Genomic DNA, 15,522 nt, shown 5'->3' with positions numbered 1-15,522 from the left:
AATGTTTCCATTTAAATTTTTATACATGGTGTATAATAAATATGATTTTTCCATGTTCTGAGGGTAGAAGGGTGGTGAAATTTATTAATTCAACTAATATTTAATAAATATCACTTCTTTGAGGTATATTTTAATTTTTCATAAATACAGTTTATTTTATTTTATCATTCAAATAATGTAGTCTTTTTCATTAGAGTAAGAAAGTAAGGCGGATTGAGAACATACTGTTAATGAAGATAGGTAGAGAGGTGAAGAGAGTGGTTTTCTGGTACTAACTAGAAAGGAAAAAACTAATATTAGTTAACTAATATTAATAATTAACACCTGATGGAAATTTTCAAGGAGTTTTGATATGGGTCATTTTATTAGTCATATTAGTTAATGAAAGAGTCATATCAAGAATGTTTAGCTTCTTTGTTTTTTGACAGTTGCCTCTTCCCTCCTAAGAACACTCTTCTTTTGGACATTGTGTATGTTGGCATCCTAGGAAGTTTTACTCCATATCTGCTCTTTGGGAAATCAAATTCTGTCCTTACAGTGTTTCACATGGACCTCAGCTTTTTGAGACTCTTCAGGTAAAACCTTACCCAAAGGAACCAATTAATTGCTTCAAGTCATAATTTTAAACTTAGGTGTTTAGAAGACTCCATTTCAGTGAGTCTTTGCATTGGTATTTTTAATCCTCAAATCTTTCTGGCTCCAGCATCCACTTTAATAACTCTGTGGGTTAAGCAATTCTATTTTTAATACCTGTACTTTTATTCATTCTCAGAAACTAGGTTACGAGGGCTTTGTCATTGTTAATGAAATGGTATTGTACACTTTTTTTAGGAGTATGCTTGGGCTGAATGAAGCTAAACATAGTAGGAATTGTTGCTCTGCTTTAAACACTCAAAGGGTAGAATTTTGCATATTTTAGACTCAATCTGTTGCCAGTAAGATAATATTACTTATCTCTGGGAACTTTGGCTCTTCTCTTGTGCTACTTAGAATTCACATGAATTATTAAAACTTTCTAGTAGGCATTTTATTGACAGCCTCTGTCTGACTTCTTTAAAAGTCATCTTTAGCATTTTCGAAAGTATCATTTGGGTCTTCTTGGGTCTGGAAATTTTGTTTTTGTAGTGACTGAAGTAGAGAGTCAACTTTTTTAGAAGTTAAGAGCAGTGCAGTACAGAAGAGGAGAATAATTAGACTAAATTTACATCATGCCTTACATTGTGAAAAATAGTCATAGCCTTATGTATTTACTTTTCTGAGGTTGTTGTTGGTGGTAGTTGTAGGAAGAGTGTAGGGTAAATTAAGGAAGCATTGAGGAGAATGTTATCTCCTAACCTGGGATTTCAGTTATTTCCCAAATTCAGGTAGCAAAGTGGTTATTAACAAAAAGTTTTCTTTCATAGGAGGCTGACGTACAGCATTGATTTATGTATCGCTCACCCTCAAATATTGACAGTGTGGATGTTATAAGTAATCTCCTGAGTTACTGTCTTTTCTGTCGTATTCCTCTCTGTTTTAAGTGTGGGCCATACCACAGACCCATAACAATGTTGATTTGATAATATTACTGTTATAACTGGTGATTTTTCTTTTTAAATCAGAGAAAAGCACACTGATTTTTTTCCTTTACTCTTATAGAGGTTTTATTTCTAATAATTATACTTTCCTGCTGAATGATTTCAAAATGTTTTGGTATGGTGTAACGTAGTATTTTGTGGTTAAGAATATAAGCTCTTAAACAAGACTGTCTCGGTTCAGTTTTCAGCTTTGCCACTTACTCGTTGTGTGACCCAGAGAAGTTATTTATTTTAAGTAACTCTTGCCTCAGTTTTATCTGTAAGACAGGGATTATAAAATTATCTACTTTATAGACATGTTTTGAGGATTAAGTCATTTTGTAAAGAAGAATGCCTGCAAATAGTACAGGCTGAAATAAATACTAGTTATTATTCATTCCCTAAAATAGTATTGTCAGTAAACACTAATAGAATTTAGAAGTGAAAAAAATAATACTTTAAAACTTTAGAAAAATTTTACTTAGAAAGTTATTTTTAGGCTGGAGTTTGCTCGCGCGCGCGCACACACACACACACACACCCCTGCACACACCCACACACTCAGGCTGTTTTAAGACAGTATTTTTCATACTTTAATGTGCATGCAGATTACTCAGGGATCTTGGTACCATGTAGATTCTTACCAGTTTTGGAATAGGTCTCAGATGCTGCTGTTCTAACAAGCTCCACAGGTAATCTGGATGTAGCTAGTCTTTAGACCATACCTTTAGTATTAAAGTTACAGAATGTTCCTTTAGTGGTTCTCAATCCCTCTGTAAATACATTGTAAACACTTAGGTGTTTTTTGTTTTTGTTTTTTTAAAAACCGACTTAGACTCTACCTTGGACCAGTTGAATCAGACTTGTAGCATTAGTGTTCTGGACATTGTCATCATCATTAGTATTTTTTTCTCTTTTGTGAAAAAATATTCTGGGTCATTCTTATGTGTGAGTAGCATTAAGAGCTACTACTTTAGTGATGTGAAGGAGAGTCTGGTAAGCTAAGTAGCTCCGTTTTCTGTCTTCATTTACTTTATCTTCTCTCATTTTAAGCACCTGTATGGATGACCAGCATAGCTGGTCAGAACTCTGTACCTGGGAGGCAGTTCATAATGTTGGCCTGAAGTTTTCTTCACACTAGACTGAACTAAAAAGTTTGGCTCCTTGAACCTTTCTTCATGGATTCTTTTTCCTGTCACTTTCATCATTTTTGTAATCTTCTTTGGATTCCCTCTAATTTCTCGGCAGCTTCCTGAAAGTATAGTAACTCAAACTCAGTATAAAATTGCTTTAACAAAACTGAATGATGACAGAGGCAGAAAAATTAAGTTCCTTCCACTTAAATTCTGTGACTTTTACTAAGGTGGAAAACATATATTTGTTTCAGACTTTTTATGGGCTTTTTCTTTATGTTTTTGAGCACTAAAATGTGTTTTCTAACATACTTGTTTCAGTACATTACTTTCTTAGGTTATGTTTCCTCTTTTTTCTTTCTCAGCTGTACTTCTTGCCTCCATTTCCCTTCTTGTGCATATTTTTGGGGAGAGACAGTAAATATTTTCTCATGAACTATCATGTTTTGGGAAAGTAGTTTCCCAAAGTGATCACTATCATGCTGAAATTTTATTCTATCTAGCCATGATGTATCTGTTTGAATCTGGACAAGGCAATAATCTACACTAGATAATTTTGCCAAGAAAATTTAATACAATGGAGGAGTGGGTTATACAGGTGTTGGAGACTGAAAGGCAAAACGGGAACACTGGAGTAACACAGAGACAGTAATTGTGGAAAGCAGCCATCATCCACAGGGCTAGGGGAACAAAGAAGAGCATAGAGTAAAGTTGGGGCTCAAAACTTCTGGAGTGGTACTGCCTGGCTGTTGCTGGTACTTCTGAGAGTGCCAGAAGAAGCTTGTGACTGTCACCAACTGCTGCTTCTGGAGTGGAGGGCCTCTGCTGGGGCAATACTGACTGGAAAAAGCAAATTTTTCCTTTGAGTGTCCTTATTGACAGTATAAAGAAGCTAGATGGCAAAAGAGAAAAGTAGTCTCCAGAGTTCTATTTTCAGCCTTACTGAGCTGAGTATTATGGATGTGGAACTGAGAGACTGTAACTGAATAACCAGCACATACAACCTTCTCCTCTTCTGGTTACATGATGGCATAGGTTTTGGTCTCTTGGTCTCTTTCTCAGCCAGAGGGACCCCACATGCTTTTTGTGTCTAGGATTTAGAATGAAAGGAGTTATTATTATTTTTAAATTACTTATCTAGCTAATATGTTTTGGGGGCTTGAGATAACTCTGTCACAGCCCTTCTTGGGGTCTGAGATTTAATCATTAGATACTCATTTCTTTGGCTCTCAAGGGGTTTCTGTTTTTCAGGATCCCTTTTTCAAAATACAGAAATTGTTGGTAGAGTATGATAAACCAGAGGTCAAAAATTGGTTGCTTATTGGCCAAACAGTGGCCTGCAATGGGAAATCTTTGAACAGATCATCATACCTTCTCCCTCATTTTAATACTCTTCTTCCTGCAGAGCTTCTTCAATTTTACCTTGTATATGAATCATTTGGGGATCTTGTTAAAATGTGGCTTCTGATTCAATATGCCCCTGGATAGGGCCTAAGATTTTGCATTTCCAACAAGCTCACAGTGGAGGCTGCAGCTACTGGTCCCTAGACAAGACTTTTCTTCTCTCTTTGAGAACCACTGGTATGGCTTGGATCCACTGTTGGACCTGGTTTTGGGTGATTGAATGGTGAACAGATTATGTAGTAAGAATCTTTCAAGCCTACTTTCTATAAATATTTTGAGCAATTTTAGTAGAGGTATTTATAGTTGTTTCTTTCCAGTTGGGACCAGAAGGGCAATGCCTCCGAATAGGTTGACTTTTCTTCCATAATTTTGATGCTGCTCTTGATACAGAGGCATGCCTGTCACTTGCAGATTCCCTGGAACATCTGAGGCTTTTCAGTAATTGTGTACATGTTTAAGGGAAACTGACTAATGGGAGATAGGATAGGAAGAGAAAATTCATGCATCAAAAGCTCGTGTTCATTTAAAGCCATTACTTTTGATTAAATAGGGCTATCTATGGATTTCAGAAATTTGGTTTGAATTTCATACTAATTGCATTTCCCTACTTTTGGCACTTTGATATACTTGAACTTGTCATCAGAGCATAGTCTTTCTTTGAGCCAAATATATGGTAGTCTGTCTTAATTAAACTTTGAATACATCCCGTATTTATCAAGTTGTTACTTGCTCTTTACATTTGGATTTTACTTTACTAAGGCATACCTGATCACATGAATAAAAAGTTAATCTTTATTCAGTTGTCATCCTTCAGGATCCTCTCCCTGCCTTCCCCACCCCCGCTGCCCCCAATTCCTGGATCTTTCCTTTTGTCTTTACAGATCTAGATTTTCAAAGATCCTCGGTACTTTCTTTTTGTCTATTAGTGCTTTATTGGAATTTATTCTTACATTTTTAATTCAGGCTATAGATAGTATGACTCAGGCCACAGAATTGTTAATAATTGGTCTCTTTATCAGTTAAGGTAAAAGAGTTAAAATGAAAGTTAAGGATTTAGGGGAACCCTACAGAAATGAAGGGTGAAAAAAATGCTCATTTTTAGGATCCTAAACAAAGCATTTTGACTGTCATATAGAGACCCTTGCGTGCACACAAACGTCCATATTTGAATATTTATAGAAGATAATCTGTCAAAATTACTGTTATTTTAATTTGCCAAGCTTGGCTGATTGCTGCAGTTGGATGTTAGTTGAATTCTAGATGAGGAACTGTAAATATGATCTGGTGTGGAACATGCTTTTTGTCCTTGAAGCTGTTTGACTATCCACCATCACCCCACCCCCCGTTTATTTAAAAAGTGGGGCCCTTTTGTTTTAGCTAAATTTTCATATTATTTTTAGGAAAAAGAATTAAAGTAGGGTGATAATAAATATTACAACTTTTTTTTTAAGTTAATAAGCTATTTACATTTAGTGGTCAGGAATTTTTTAAATACTTTTAACTATTTGTCCAATCGTTGCTTCAAATGAGCTTTCCCTGCAGAGTTGAAACCTAGGGACATATATATCATTTGAGTGGCCTGGAGGTTTTGTGTGAGATAAGTTTCATATTAACAATAAATGTACTATGTATAATTGTATATAATTAATGCTTATCCCTTTCTTTTGTCTCATTTTAAACAGTTGACAATTTTAGTGACCCAGATTCAATCAATAAAATCTTCCATTGGAAATATCATGTGATTTCATCAGCTTCTTATGTTTTAGGGGAAGAAAGGTAAGCCATTTTTTACAGTTCATATTGAGATTACATTTTAATAAATCAAAATTTTCTCTTTTTAAAAGTTAGGAAAAACTCTTTTCTCTTTAGTAGTGTTTCCTTACCCAGAAAACACTATTATTTATTTACATCATATCACTATTCCTTAAAAGATTCCACTGAGTCTACATTGTCTCAGCTCTAGAGGTTGGATATGATGACTTTGTAAAAATCATTTGACATTTTTTTTGGAGCAGGACTCCCTTCTGTGTTCTGTCTACTAGGCTATCTTGTCTCTTTAACATAGCCATTCTCACCTGAATAGTTTATTTTTATATATAACCACCTGACATAATTAGAGTGCCTTAATTTTTTGCTTTTGATGTTTTCATTTCTTTATCCCTTGTAAACTGACATAATTGGGTCCATTTTTTTAGTTATTACGTTTAGCTAGAAAGTATGTCAAGTACTAAGTTTTAGTTTTACTTAGACATTGACTTTATTTTGGGGTTTCAGGAATGTGGGGTCTCAGGGAATATATTTTATTTTTTAGCAAATTATTAGTGAAAATTTTATAGCATTCTTTCCTATCTTTTGCAAGCATCCATCATCATTCTGATTTGACAACCCTCTTGAGGATAGATTTTCTTTTTTGTAGGAGTGTTTATATAATCTTTCACTTCTTACTATGGTCATGTTTCCTAATTCTTTTTGTGACCACCCCCAAATCATTTTCCATATATCTCATCCTAATTTCTCATTATCCTCCTGGGAAAATTATTTGTCCAACTCTGTAGCTATCTTTTGGCTGCTTAAGATTATTATTAATTATTGATAATTCCATAAGATGTTATACTTGCTCCTGATTTTGTAGTGATTAACCATCTGTTCACTGTTTAAAAGACTCAGAAATGTCTGTTGTACCTAATGTATCACAGATGTGGAAATAATAAAATAAATTTACATTTATGTAAAGTGAAGATACTGTTAATATGTTCCCTTGGGTTTAACTATCCTGATATTCTTGCTATGTTTTGAGGCTTATTTTAAACAAACTTTCAAATGCTTAAGGTGAATTAGACATGTTTATCTTATTTAACCAGCATGCTTTTGGTTAAATATGTTAAAACTCAGTTGAATAAAATTTAAGTCAGTAATATAAAAAGTAATGAGCTGTTTTACAGTGTGATTTGGAAAAAAATAGCTATATTTCTTGCTATAAGAACTGTACTGATAGCACTGTACAGTTCACTGAGATTTTCTAAGTAAAGTAATTTTGATAAAGGTAATTTTCAAGGCAATAGAAAATGTTGGGAATTGGTAACCATATGTCAAATTTCAGATAGAAATTTTAGCTTTCTGCTGATGTTTTTTTCCTTCCAGAAGAAGAATCTTAAAACTTAAATTTGTTTAGAAGACATTATAATGCTGTTTTAGGAATTAAGAAACAGGCTATATTTTTCTATAATTGAGCAATAAGAATAACCAGTGAAGTGTAGTACTTATTAATATATATATTTTTAAAGCCCTTATGGAAATTTAATATTCAGGTGTTTATTTAGGAAATAATTTATAGTAATGACATGTGATTTAAATGATAACCTACAATAATTGTCTACATGTTTTCATTGTTTCAGAAAGGATGAAGTGTAATGTTTAATAATTTGTATTTTGGTATTAATTTTAGGATAAACACTATGATTAATCATATTTTAGGTAATTTTTGTGCCACTGAGAGAAACTCAGATCTCCTTTTTTTCTCTCCTTAATATCATAATGGTGTTATACATCACTCTATCAGTTAGTTAAAAGGTAAAAACTGAAAATAAATATATATGTGTATATATATATATATACACGCACACACACTTTTTTAAAGCTGAAAGTGAATATATATATAATATATACACACATACACACACACTTTTCTTGGTTTCTGGTCTGGCATGTAAGGAGCTTAGAAGTCATCACTCTGTTGTAATAAGTAAAAAATTGAACAAACTGTAAAATCAGCAACTCTTCTTAGATCTGTCAGAGAAGTGAGGTCACAGGGCAAACTATTGCCCCCAAATTGGAGAGATAGACAGGCAAATACAGAGAACGATAACTTACCCTAGCAGAAACCACTAAGGGAACCACTGCTGGGTAGGAAAATCTAAAATGTAATTGAATCCCTGGAAACTCCATGTGGACAAGTCTGAGGTAAAAACTCTAGGGAGACCCAATGATAGGGAACCCTCACACTTTGATGATTTTTCCAGGAACACTACGAGGTCCTCACAGTGAATATCAGAGAGAAATCCCCTGGTACTTCCTGGGAGAGGGAAAAGTAACCATTTTGAAATATGCCAAGGTATTCTGCTTTTCTTAACAAGATCTGCTATCAAGGAAAAGTATTTTACCAGGGCCTATGTAATCTGTTTGGATGTTATCAGAGGCTTACTGACCTAGAGGGAGGGAAATACCCAACTCTAGGCTGCTCTAGCCTTCCACATGAGGGAAGAGAAATACTCAATTCCAGCCCCCTATTACTATCCTATTCCACCTAGGAAGGGAACACAGGACTGAAAAGAACTTGTGAAGTTCACAGCTTGGGGGAGAGGTGGGGCACAGGCTCACTGAAAGACTCAGACCTATCCATAGCACTGTTGAATGCTCCCACTCTCCCGACACCCCGTCACATTAGTACATTACTTTTTGCTGCAGTTCCTTTTACCCAGTGCATCATGTCTGGCTTCCAGCAAAAAAAAAAAAAAAAAACTACAAGGCATACTAAAAAGCAAAGAACACAATTTAAAGAGACAGAGCAAGCATCAGAATCAGACTCAGGTATGGCAGGGATATTAGGATTATCAGACCAGGAATTTAGAACATCTATGGTTAAGATGCTAAGTGTACTAATGGGAAAAGTAGACAACATGCAGGAACAGATGAGTAATGTCAGTGGAGAAAAAAATCTAAGAAAAAAAAGAAGTGCTTGAGATAAAAACCACTATAACAAATGAAGAATGACTTTGATGAGCTCGTTATTAGACTGGACGCAACTGAGGAAGAATATCTCTGAGCTTAAGGATATGTCAGTAAACATTTCTGAAACTGCAAAGCAAAGAGAAAAAAGACTAGAAAAAAAAAAAGGAAAAAATATCCAAGGACTGTGGGACAACTGTAAGAGGTGCAACACATGCATAATGAGAATACCAGGAGAAAAAGAAACAGAATAATAATGATAGAGAACGTCCCCAAATCGGTATCCAAACCACAGATACGGGAAGTTCAGAGAACACCAGGCAAGATAAGTGCCCAGAAAGATTTACCTAGGCATATCTTCTTCAAACTGCAGAAAATCAAGGATAAGGAAAATAATTTTGAAAGAAGTTGGAGGGAGAAAGAAACACTTCATGTATAGAGGGCTTTTCTTCAGAAACTGCAAGCAAAAAGAGAGTTGGGTGAAATATTCGAAGTATTGAGAGGAATAACCAACAATCTAGAATTCTGTATCATGTGAAATTATCCTTCAAAAGTGAAGGAGAACAGAGACTTTTTCAGACAAACAAAAATTGAGAGAATTTGTTGCTAGTGGGCCTACCTTGTAAGATATGTTAAAAGAAGTTCTTCAGAGAAGACAAATTATGTAGGCCAGAAACTTGTATCCACATTAAAAAAGAACATTAGAGAAAGAATGAAGGCAAAATAAAACCTTTTATTTTTCTTATTCTTAATAGATCTAACAGATAACATAATTTGTTTAAAATAATAATAGCAACATGTATTACATATTATAGCTTGTATGTAAGTGAAATGAATGATGACAATGATACAAGGGTTATGAGGGAGGAATTAGGAATATCCTTTTATAAGGTACTTAACACTATCCATGAAGTGGTATAGTGTTATTTGAAAGTGGACTTGGATTATTTGGAAATGTATAATGCAAACTCTAAGGCAACCATTAAAAAAAGTTAAAAAGAAGTATAATTGACATACTCAGAAAAGAGAGAAAATGGAATCATATAAAATGCTCAATTAAAACCAAAAGACAGAAAAGAATGGAAGACAAAAATAGGAACAAAGACAATGAATAGAAAGCAGTAACAAATATGGTAGACATTAACATGAGTGTATCAGTAATTACTTTAAATATCAGTGGTTTAAATACATTGAAAGGCAGAGACTGTCAGAGTAGATCAAAAGTCAAGACCGAACTCTATGTTGTCTACAGAAACTCTTTTTATATATGAAGATACATATAGATGAAAAATAAAGGGATGGAGAAATATATACCATGCTGACACTAATCAAAAGAAAGCTGAAGTTGCTTTATTAGTTGCAAACAGAGCAGACTACAGAGCAGGGAAGATTTTTGAGGATAAAGAGGAACATTACATAATGATAAAGGGGTCAGTTCTTCAAGAAGATGTAACAATCCATAATGTGTATGCACCTAACAGCAGGTCGTCAAAATATGAGATGCAAAAACTGACAGAACTGCAAAAAAGAAATAGATCAGTCCATTAGTATACTAGGGGATACCTCAACATTCTTCTGTCAGAAATGGTCATATGTAGCATGCAGAAAATCAGTAAGGACATATTTGAACTGAATAGTACCATCAATCAACAACTGGATTCGATTGATATCTATCATCCAGCAACAGCAGGGAATACACATTCTTCTCAAGAAGGAAAAAGGAATTACTGAGAAAATTCAGCATTCTTTTTAGACTTTAATATTTTTTAGTAGAACTGACATCATGAATACGTGATCAGAAAGAAGGTGAGGAACTCATTTTAAAAAATTCAACAAACTGTCACCTGCCTCCCATCTACTTACAGATTTTTGAGAAAGAATTTTAAATCTTTGATCTTTTGTAATACTTAAACGTTTTTCTTGCCTCAAGTTTTGTACAATGAATGAGAGTTACAGGGGTTACCTTTACAAATGAACCCTACCTGGTGCTCTTTCATTTGTCAGGTGTTAGGAATACCTCATACAACTCTTTGGTTCCACGTAGCAAAATTTGAAAACTGTGAAATATGAATCCCTCATGACCTGGTCAGTATTTGCTAATGATTGCCCTTTTCTCCTGAATAGTAGAACTCTAGGTGTCCAGATTCTTTTGAGTGATCTAGAGGAAGAGGGAAAGCAGATGAGAAAGGACAAGGGAGAATTTGTAAAGGAAGAGAATTTCCTAACTGTATTTAGAAGGCTTTGTAGGTTCCTGGAGGATACTTTGTATGATAAATTGCTGAACTGCCTAAAGGAGAGATGAAAATGACATAGGTTTGATATTTGTTTGAAATGGTGGTATTTGTTTCCCATTTCAAGACCTCCCTTTCTTACCGCTCTTCCTGTCATTTAGAACTAGGCTAGTGGGGAGCAGGGCCATAGGCTTAAATTTTCGTGAAATATAGGTGCATTGGGTAGAATGAGGAGAAGTATTTCAGCTTCTTTCTCTAAACTTTAAGTCTCATTCTTTTTTGCTCAAAGTGGTATTTCAAGAACTGGTACCTGGTTCAAAATGGGGCTGATTCTTTGCAAAGCTAGTCTAATTCACAGTGTCTTCCTACTGGATTATTGGATTAATGTTGGGTAGACATCTATTTGCATGTTGAATGCTGTTAGTGATTTATACATTGTTATCATTTGCCTGCCTGGTAGACTTATAATAGTGACACTGTAAGAATTAATAACATAGATATGATTCTCTCGAGGAATTAAGAAATCTTGTTAAAATGGATTTAGTGAAATTGTTTCATTCTTTGTACAATTAAAAAAAAAACCTGAACACAAAAATAAAACATCAAATGAACTTTCTTCCTTAGATCACGAGTAATGGTTTGAGGACAAAAATCTATCAATGTGTAATCCCAAGGTTTCTGTCTCATTTTAGCTGCTCTGCTGACTAGCTGTACAAACCTTGATCAAGTCATTTCTTACCTCAGTTTCTTTGCCTTCAAAATGGAGATAGTGCCTGGTTTACAAGGCATTGTTAAGAGTTAATTGAGGAAATGTGTACAAAGAGCCTGGGTCATATTTGGCATGCTCCAGTGTTACTTCTCTTCCTTCCAGCATTAGTAGTGATATTTGGATTTCAGGCTTTGAATTCACTAGTTACTCGTTGTGAAATCATTATGAGATCAAGTTATTTTGTTTTTCTGAACCTCATTTTCCTTTGATGTAAAATCATTAATACTCACATTATACAGTTGTGGTTCTAATTCAGTTCCTAGGAAGTTTTTGTTGAATCTAAATCTGAATGTTAAACTGCTAAAAACTTATGTAAATATGTAAGTTTTACTGGATCTTTTGGACATTAAACCCATACTGTTTTTTAAGGAATATTTAGTAGGAGGAATACAATAAGGAAAAGTAAATCTCTAGTTTTTTTTTTTTTTAAATGAGAGGACTCTACAATGGCTTAATTTTTGCTTAATATAATTCATAGGAAAAGTAGGGAAATTATGGATCAAAGGATTTATTTTCACTTGAAATAGCTACTTCTAGAAGAAATATGCACAGGGCACTCAGGAAGTGCAAACACTTGAGTATACCTCTTTCTTTGCTTTTATTCTTTTTATCTTAGGTGACTTCATTTTTTAGTGAGACTTCAGTATACAATAATGGTTTTGTGGGGAAATCTTGGAAATTATTCAGTACTGAAAATACTCTGGTTTGATAATTACCAGGGAAAAAACTAATAAACCAGTATTTAAATTTAATATTAAACTTTAGTTTGCTAAATTAAGTCAAGACTCATAAGTGAATCCTGTAACATGTGTAATATGTAAATCATGTTAAATGAGTTATGAATTAGATCAGTATTATTGTTGAGCTTAGCTATATGTTAAATCAATATAATTTCTTTGACATAATCACAGAGTAGAAATTGATGTATGTGTAGTACTTGGTATATTAAATGGAAGAGTTGCAGAGTGATAACCTGGGAAGTTTGTATTTTTAACAATGTCATAATTCCAGTTGGATTTATTTGAATATGAATCACATAAATAATCAGCAGCAAGAGAGGATTGCCTTTGTATTTTGTAGCACGTAAGTCAACTTTTGTGTACAATCAGATGAATGTAAATTTTAACTTATTTTCTTACACATTTTCCAAAGTTTAGGAAATAATTTGGTGTACAGAGTGTTAATCATTTTTAAGAATTCCCAGTCTGTCATTTTAATTGACAATATGTAGCTCCTTAATAGATGCTTGTTAACCACCCTGAAAATGTACAAAGTAGAAAATAGTCTTTGCATGTATAATCTTTACCTGCAAGGAAAAGAATAGAAGAAAATATAATAAAAACTGAATTGCAAAAACATTGAGTGCAGATAAGCTTCTGCTGAGGAAAATGGAGATGAATTTATGTGTGAATGCTAAGGACATGTGGATATGTTGATTATGGCCATGTTTAGTATTTTTGTGGTAAGGCAAAGGATTTGCAGAATTAGAATAAATGCGTTATTAAGTATAGCTGAAATCAAAGTAACTTCATTTTCTTCAAGTTTTTTTCTTTGTTTTCTGTTTTCAGTTTTGTGTTTGTTTTCTATAGAAACCATATACTTTGGGTAATTATTTTTAACTACTTTTTTCTTAGTAATTTAAGGATAATGAGAATTCTGTAATTAAACATTTAGAAAGTATTATTTGGGCAAGTCATTCATAAAGAATGAAAAATGGTGAAAACACTAATTTGGAAAGATACATGTACCCCAAAGTTCATAGCAGCATTATTTACAATTGTCAAGATATGGAAGCAACCTAAGTGTCCATCAACAGAAGAATGGATAAAGGTGTGGTGTTGGTGTGTGTATATATGTGTGCACATACACACACATACACACACAATGGAATATTATGCAGCCATAGAAAAGAATGAAATTTTGCCATTTTCAACAACATAGATAGAGTTGGAGGGTATTATGCTAAATTAAGTAAGTTAGACAAAGAAAGTCAAATGCTGTATGATATCACTTATATGTGGAATCTAAAAAATAAAACAAACTAGTGATATAACAAAAAGGATAGACTTACAGATTATAGAGAACAAACTAGTGGTTACCAGTGGGAAGGGAAGGGTGGATGGGCAAGATAGGAGTAGGGGATTAAGAGAGATAAACTACTATGTATAAAAAATAAGCTGCAAGGATGTATTGTACAGCACAGGGAATATAGCCAATATTTTATAATAACTATAAGTGGAGTATAACTTTAAAAATTGTGAATCACTGTGTTGTACATTGTACACCTGAAACTTGTATAATATTGTACAACTGTATCTCAGTAAAAAAAAAATTCAAAGTATAAAAAGCGAAAAAAGATGTATGTCAGATAATGTTTTGCCTATATTTTCTTCTATGAGGATTATTGTATCTTGTCTTATGTTTAAGTCTTTGATCCATTTTGAGTTTATTTTTGTGTATGGTGTAAGGGAGTGTTCTAGCTTCATTAATTTACTTGCTGCTGTCGAGTTTTCCCAACACCATTTGCTAAAGAGACTGTCTTTATTCATTGTAAATTCTTGCCTCCTTTGTTGAAGATTAGTTGACCAAAAGTTTGTGGGTTCATTTCTGGGCTCTCTATTCTGTTCCATTGGTCCATATGTCTGTTTTTGTACCAATACCATGCTGTCTTGATGACTGTAGCTCTGTAGTATTGTCTGAAGTCTGGGAGAGTTATTCCTCCAGCCTCTTTCTTTTTCTTCAGTAATGCTTTGGCAATTCTAGGTCTTTTGTGGTTCCATATAAATTTTATTAAAAAAACAAAACCAAAAAAAAAAAAAAAAAAACAAAAAACCCCAGAGAAAAAGACCTCCCCCTTCTCCATGACCCCTGTAACCATTATTCTCTCTCTGAATTTGAGTTCTGGGTTCCTAATGTGAGTTGAATCATATATTTGTCCTTTTTTGATTGACTTCTTTCACTTAGCATAATGTATTCAAAGTTTATCTGTGTTGTACCAGGTATTGGATTTTCATTCTCTTCAAGACTGATATTCTGTTTTATGATTATACCACATTTTGTTATCCATTTATCCACCAGTGGACTTTTGGGTTGTTTCTACCTACCTTTTGGCATTTGTGAATAATGCTGCTATGGACATTGGTGTGCAAGTATCTGTTCAAGTATGGTAATATATTTTTATATATTTTAACATTTAAAGGTATTTGAGGCAAATTCTATTTAAATGGACTAGATAAATATCTGTTTTCACTGATGTCAGTGAATATATTTTGAATACTTGTGTACTCTAAGGAATATAAAGAGAATACTTATTGAGTACTTAATGTGTATTGGGGATATAAAGAGTAATAAAACCATGATACTACTTTTGAAGAACTTACTAATAATACTTATCTAATAAGTATAGTAGTATAGTAGGGTGTCTTTATAAAAGCACAATAACCTGGTAGCATATACTTTTTGAGGCTGAAGAGATATTCACAAACTGATCCAAATCAATATCCTCTTGTGCTAAGATTTTTGCACGTCATCCTAATCAGTTAGGAGGCAAAATACATGGCCATAGTCAACATGCATATTCCATTCAAGCATATGTATTTAACATACACATTTAACATTCAGGCATAAATTTTGGAGTGATCACACTAAAGTGGAAGTTGAGTCATGATACTCCCCTAAACAGTCTTCTCCAATAACAACATCCT

The 15,522-nt window shown here is 33.7% G+C and overlaps 1 protein-coding gene across 5 annotated transcripts in view; it reads left to right on the top strand.

Moving 5' to 3' along the window:
- The window catches only part of FUT8 (fucosyltransferase 8), a 255,589-nt gene that overhangs the window by 79,655 nt on the left and 160,412 nt on the right, over positions 1–15,522 (top strand). For 3 of the 5 annotated variants that reach the window (XM_010962271.3, XM_074365374.1, XM_074365375.1), the window contains one exon: positions 5,776–5,869. The exons of the other annotated variants lie outside the window; for them this stretch is intronic. The gene's annotated coding sequence lies outside the window, so the exon portion shown is untranslated. The remainder of the gene's footprint in view (positions 1–5,775; positions 5,870–15,522) is intronic. 5 annotated transcript variants of the gene reach the window in all.

Source organism: Camelus bactrianus, chromosome 6 (assembly GCF_048773025.1).
Source record: "Camelus bactrianus isolate YW-2024 breed Bactrian camel chromosome 6, ASM4877302v1, whole genome shotgun sequence".
Lineage (NCBI taxonomy): Eukaryota > Metazoa > Chordata > Mammalia > Artiodactyla > Camelidae > Camelus > Camelus bactrianus.
Note: the sequence above shows the minus strand (reverse complement) of the source record. Positions and strands in the feature narration are given on the sequence as shown.